A 6,786-nucleotide genomic window follows, 5' to 3' on the forward strand; every position below is an offset into this window, starting at 1 on the left:
CTAATAGACTCCTTTACGTCTTCCTCACCCCTGCCCACGTTTATTTATTAATTTTTTGGTACAGGGGATTGAACCCAGGGGCACTCAACCAGTAAGCCACATCCCCATCCCCCATCCCTTTTTAAAAATATTTCATTTAGAGCCAGGATCTCACTGAGTCGCTTAGGGCCTCGCTTAGTTGCTGAGGCCGGCTTTGAACTCATGATCCTCCTGCCTCAGCCTCCATCCACGTTAACTCCTGTCCCCCGCATTCCTCCATGGACTGTTCCATCCCCAGACCATGTTGTTCTTAAAGAGAAAAGACCCAGAATTCCAACCCCTTGCCTCAGAGCCCCAGAGTCTACTGATGGAAGTGTGCATTTGTGTGGCAGCATTTATCAAAATAAAAAAATCTGACACCTGCCCCCTGTGGAATGTCAGCATTGCCAGAGAAGGGATATGTGAACTTCTTAGTTACCCAGTGTCTCCCCAGCGCCCCTACTGTGTGCAGGTGCTCAAAAGGAGGTTCGTTGAATAATGTCTCCTTTGGCCTGGCAATTCCCCTTCTAAATGTGTTCTAAGGAAATAGTCACACGCATGCACAGAACTGTGCTTGGTCTTGCCTAGCATGTGCAAGGTACTGTAAAGAATGGGAGGAATGGTCAACAAGTTGGGGGGGAGGATAAAGATGATTCATTTTATATCATAAAGTTCCAGTTGAATGTGCAAATGAATAACACCTCACCTCTGTAAACATACTGCAGATGGCTCAGGAACTTCACATAATTGCACAGGGAGCATGAGAGAACTCTTAGACCTCACACCATGTCACAGAATCAAAAATGGTTGGGGGGGGGCTGGGGAGATAGCTCAGTCGGTCGAGTGCTTGCCTTGCAAGCACAAGGCCCTGGGTTCGATCCCCAGCACCGCAAAAAAAAAAAAATGGTTCAGGGATCTCACACTGTGGACACAGACCACAAAACAGCATAGAGACCTCATACTCTGGCCAAAAATTGGCAAAAACTTCAGATAACTCACATAATGAAACAGATAACCAAACATTTCATATACTTCATCCTCTGGTAACAAACTCCTGCCAAAGTCTCAGAAACCTCATACTCAGGGACACAGAGTCCTTGACACCTCAGGGAACTTCCACACTGGGATACTGACTCCAAACAACTCACATACCTCATACCTTAGACATAGACCTTAAAAACAGCTCAGAGACCTCAGCAACTGGGATACAGGTAGAAAATCTGAACGTACCTCATATACTTGACAGTCCCCCAAACAATTCAGAGGCCTGGACACAAACAGAATGAAGGTGACACCTGTACTGGATAGAGGTTCTGCCTAAAAGACATGCTGCTAATGGGGGGAAAGCAATTGGGAAAAGTGCTTAAAGACCTCATAATATGAGAACCAGCCCTGCAAAGTATTCTGAGATCTTAACATTTAAACAGCTCAAAGAGCCCAAACTTCCATAATGCCCCCAGGAACACAGACATTCAAAAAAATCAAAGAAACCTCAAACCGTCATAGGAAGGTTCCAAAACAGCTCTGAGACTTAACAGCCTGTAACAGAGGGCCTCATACATTACAGACACCACTAAACCTGGGATGCAGATCTCACAACATAGAGACCACATATCTTGGACTTAGAGTTCAAAATATTGTATAGGGCTGGGTGCAATGGTTCGCACCTGTAATCCCAGCAAATTGGGAGGCTGAGGCAGGAGGATCACAAGTTTGAGGCCAGCTGCAGCAACTTAGTGAGACCCTCAGCAGTTTACGGAGACCCTGTCTCAAAAAAATAAAAATAAATTATAAGGGATGGGGATGTTGCTCAGTGGTAAAGTGCCATTGGGTTCAATCCCCAGTACCAAAAAAAATTACATTAAATTAAATTAAAATTGAAAAATGGAACAACATTTTAGAGAGCTAGAGATGTGGTTCAGTGGTAAAGAACTTCCCTGGCACATGGAAAATCCTGGACCACCCCTCCCCCCCATACCACACACACACAGAACCATTTTAGAGAACTCACAAGCCAGCACACAGACTCATAAATAGATCAGACTTCAGAACCTAAAAGCAACCCCCCCAGAGATTTTATACTCAAGAACACAGACACTCACCAGACATGGTGTCACGTACCTGTAATCCCAGTGACTCAGGAGGCTGAGACAGGAGGATCACAAGTTCAAAGCCAACCTCAGCAACTTAGTGAGACCCTAAGCAACTTCATGAGACCATGTCTCAAATTTAAAAAAAAAATAATAATACGAGCTGATGATATGGCTCAGTGGCTAAGCACCCCTGGGTTTAATCCCCAGTTCCAGAAGAAAAAAAAAAAGAAAAGAACACAGACACCTCACACCTTGGAGAAGAGACACTGATAAAACTCAGGGACCTTGCTGCCTGGAAACGCCCTGAATAAATTAGACATAATACTCTCTAGAACTGAGTCCACCAAGAAGATCAGGAACTTCGCAATTGGAAACAACCAAAATTACTCAAAAACCTTCCATCATGTAACTCTGAATTCACATGAGCTAGGAAAACAAGCACACTCAGACAAAATGAAACCATAACTCTGAACCTAGATACCCAACACCTCATAGACTTTATACACTAGATGCAGACCTCTAAAATATTTCAGAGATCACACACCCAGAGATACAGTCCCACCAGAGAACAAAGATGTCATAACTCGTGACACATTCCCATAAGTAAATCTGGACATAGACCCCAAATAAGTGAGGGACATCACCATTAAGAAAGTAATCCTAGCTGGGCACAGTGGCCCATGCCTGTAATCCCAGCAACTTGGGAGCCTGAGGCAGGAAGAATGCAATTTGAAGGCCAACCTCAACAACTTAGCAAGACCCAGTCTTAAAATAAAAAATAAAAAAAGGGCTGGGGAGGTGGATTCAGTGGTAAAGCACATCAGGCTTCAAGGTTCAATAGCAAAAAGAAATAGAGAGCAAGAGAGAAATAAAAAAAGTAATCCTGGGGCTGGAGGAAAAGCATGCACGAGGCACAAAGTTCATTCCCCAGCACTGGAGGAAAAAGTAATCCCTACCAGGACAAAGGCATTACATTTCTTATTTATTATATTATTGAAATTATGATAAAATTGTGAGTTTTAGACTTAGTATCTGTGTGTGAAAATTATACATTTTTATAAAGTTTACCAGTCAGGAACAGTGGGCCACACCTGTAATCCCAGTGGTTCAGGAGACTGAGTCAGGAGGATCACAAGTTCAAGGCCAGACTCAGCAACTTAGCAAGACCCTAAGCAACTTAGTGAGACCCTGTCTCAAAATAAATTTAAGGCCGCCCCGCCCCGCCCCGCCCCGGGGCAGGGTTGGTTTACGGCGTGCGTTTCCTGCCCGCTGGCGAAGTGGACAGGGATGGCGGAGGGGGCGCCTGGGAGCTGCGCCTCGGAAGTAAATCAGGATCTCACTTCCACCGTGCAAAGTCTATCAGAGTCGTCTGTGATCCAACCTACTACTCCACAGGCCTGTGTGGATCCACCATCTCCCCATACGGATAGTTCACCAAAACAACCTAGGAGTGCAACACTTAAAGACAAATTAAAGAAAACAAGATTGTCATTTAATTCCTGTTGCAGTGTGATAAAACTTCTTAAAGTACAGAAGGAAGAAAATGATCAGACTGTTTCAGAGAAACCAGCATCTTCAAAAGAAGAAAACACATTGGAATCTCAAGAGAGTTCTAAAAACAAAGGCAGTGAATCTGAAGAAAATGCACATTCGAAAAATACCAAGAATATCAATGCATGTAAATCTGAGTCACTTGATTTTGTGATTGAGAATCCTAAACAAGAGTTAAACGAAGAAAAAGCAGAATTGATGAAGCAGGTTCAGGACAAAGAAGAGCTGCTTCGGAGGCTAAAACTAGTCAAAATGTATAGGTCAAAGAATAACCTGTCTCAGAGTTGTTAATATCGAAGTGGAGAAACTGTAGCCAGCTGTTGCTTTATGAGCTTCAGTCACTTGTGTCGGAAGAGAATAAGAAACTAAGCCTTACTCAATTGATAGACCACTATGGGCTGGATGATCAATTGCTGCATTATAATAGACGTGAAGAATTTACAGGTGTTTAATTCATAATTTTTTTCTTGAGAAATATCTTTGAGAATGACAACTCAATGACAAGATACTTGCACATTTTAAAGGGGGGATATGCAAATTAGGGCTTAGAGGAAGGTGTCTTGACATCAGTTTAGGGCACTCATAAATTTTAAGTTCTAAAATTTAGTGTTTTGGATAGATTTGGTAAAGAAAACTTGACATTAAAAAATAAAATTAAAGTCATTTAAGAGAAATTTGGATAGTTCTGGAACCCAGTTTTAGTATATCTTTTGCTTTTTGTAGCAGAAAGTTTTATTTTCAGTGTTAAAAAATAGTTCCATCTAGATGGGAACCCCTGAGGACTTGTGTTATTCTAGTGCCTACCAGCCAGCCTCCATCAATCACTACTGCTTTGGGGGGTGGGGGGTGGGGGGTGGAAAGGCAGGCAGTAGCAGCTAAATGTGGCTGGGGAATCATGATGCTTCTGGTGGTAGTGTTGATGGGTGGTTTTTTGTTTTTTAATTTTTTCTTTTTAGATATTCGTGACAGTACAGTGTATTTTGACATATACATATATGGAGTATAACTTATTGTAATTAGATCCCATTCTTGTAGTTGAACATGATGTGGAGTTAAACTAGTTGTGTATTCATATATGAACATAGGAAAGTTATGTCCAATTCATTCTACATGTTGGTGGTTTAAAAGTGCCTTTCCCTCTCTAGGTTTATGAATCTTGTTTCCATTCATTTGCCATATTTTTTCATCTGCTGATCTAATAGGGTTATTAAACTTTTTATGTCCAAAATAAATACATAAATAAATAAATAAATAAATTTAAAATGGGTGGGGATGTGGATCAGTAGTTAAGTGACCCTAGGTTCAATTCCTAGTACCAAAAATAAAAGATAAAAAGTTTACCAATCCAATGTTATGTGATTGTATTAGCTGTGTTCTCAGAGAAACAGAACCATTAAGATAGATATGTGGGGTTGGGGAGATAGCTCAGTCGGTAAAGTGCTCGCCTTGCAAGCACAGGGCCCAGGGTTCGATCCCCAGCACCGCAAAAAAAAAAAAAAAAGATGGATATATGATGTAGGTAGGTAGTTAGAGATAAGAGGGGACTCATCGTAACTGGTTCATGCAATTGAAGAGGCTAAGAAGTCCCATAATCTATTCTCTGCAAGCTGGGGAACCAGGGAGCCAATAATGTAATTCCCATTCCCATTCTGAAGACCTGAGAACAGAGGGAGAGGGGGACTGGTGTAACTTCCAGCCCAAAAGCCCAGGAACCAGAAACTTCTATGGCCCAAAGCAGAAGATAGATATCCCAGCTCCAGAATAGAGAAAAATAATTCACCAGTCCTCTACTGTTTTGCTCTATTTAGGTGGCCCTGCAACAGATGGAATAGTGCCTTCCCACATTGATAAGGGTGGATCTTCTTATCTTTATTCAGTCTACTGGTTCAAGTGCTAATCTTTTCTGGAAACACCCTCACAGACACTCCCAGAAATACAGTAATGCTTTCTCAGCTATCTATGTATCCCTTAACCCACTCAAGTTGACACATTAAAATAACCATCATTGTGATGTACCTAGTTGTAATTTTATGTTTTCCCCCCATGAATTATGAGATTGAACATCTTTCATATTTATTGGACTTTTGGGCATCCTCTTCTTTAATGAGTCTATTCAAATCTGTTACTCACTTATCTATTGACTTTCTGAAGCTTGGGGCTATGATTGATTTGCTAACTCTTAGAAGTGTAGTGACTGGCGTAAAGCTATTATTGATTGATTTTTCAGAGCATGTGTATGAATCCGAAGTTATTGCTAGTTAATGGTAGTTACTTGTTCAAAAGTTGGGATTTTGGTCACAAAACAGTCTTTTCCCTTCTTCAATATGAAAAATAAATATTTTAAGACTGGGGACAGAGCTCAGTGGTAGAGCACCTGCCTAGCATGCACAGGACCCTGGGTTTGAGTCTCACCATCCCAAAACTTAAATAAAGTAAAATAAAATAATTATTTTAAATCCTCAATCAACCCTTTTGGTCTTCACTTGACCAACCAATAGGAGAGATCATAGGAATTGTCCAAATCTTTATTCAGGGAGGTATGATTTTCAGCAGTGTTGCTATTTATGTGAATCTGTAGCAGGAGATTAGCTGCAATTGGAAAAAATTTTGTAATTTCTTAAGAAGAGTTAAACAAAGTGCTTGGAGGTTATCCTTACAAAGTCAGTACAGAATACCTGATAACCTTAACTTGGATCCAGACACCATACACACATAAAAGTGGAGCCATGTACCATGGTGGATGCCTGTAATCCCAGCAACTCCATAGACTAAGGAAGGAAATGGCAAGTTTGAGGCCAGCCTTGGCAATTTAGGGAGACCCTGTCTCAAATTTTTAAAAGGGCAGGGATGTAACTCAGTGGTAAAACACCCCTGGGTTCTATACCTAGTACAAAAAGAGTGTGCTTTGGGGCTGGGGATGTAGCTCAGTGGTAGAGCGCTTGCCTAGCATGTGTTAGACCTTCAGTTCAATCCCCAGCAACACAAAAATGTGTTTCATATACTATAGTATAAGGCAAACACCAACAAAACCACCTGTCAGATCAAGAAATAGAGCAGAGATATCAGCAAAGTTCCTCTGTGAGGGATCAGAGTAAATTTTTAATTTTATTTTTATATACCCATT

The 6,786-nt window shown here is 41.3% G+C and overlaps 1 pseudogene; it reads left to right on the forward strand.

Moving 5' to 3' along the window:
• Positions 1–3,398: 3,398 nt before the first annotated feature.
• Positions 3,399–4,114, forward strand: LOC124971446 (swi5-dependent recombination DNA repair protein 1 homolog; annotated as a pseudogene).
• Positions 4,115–6,786: the final 2,672 nt, after the last annotated feature.

This window comes from Sciurus carolinensis, chromosome X (assembly GCF_902686445.1).
Source record: "Sciurus carolinensis chromosome X, mSciCar1.2, whole genome shotgun sequence".
NCBI classification, from domain to species: Eukaryota; Metazoa; Chordata; class Mammalia; order Rodentia; family Sciuridae; genus Sciurus; species Sciurus carolinensis.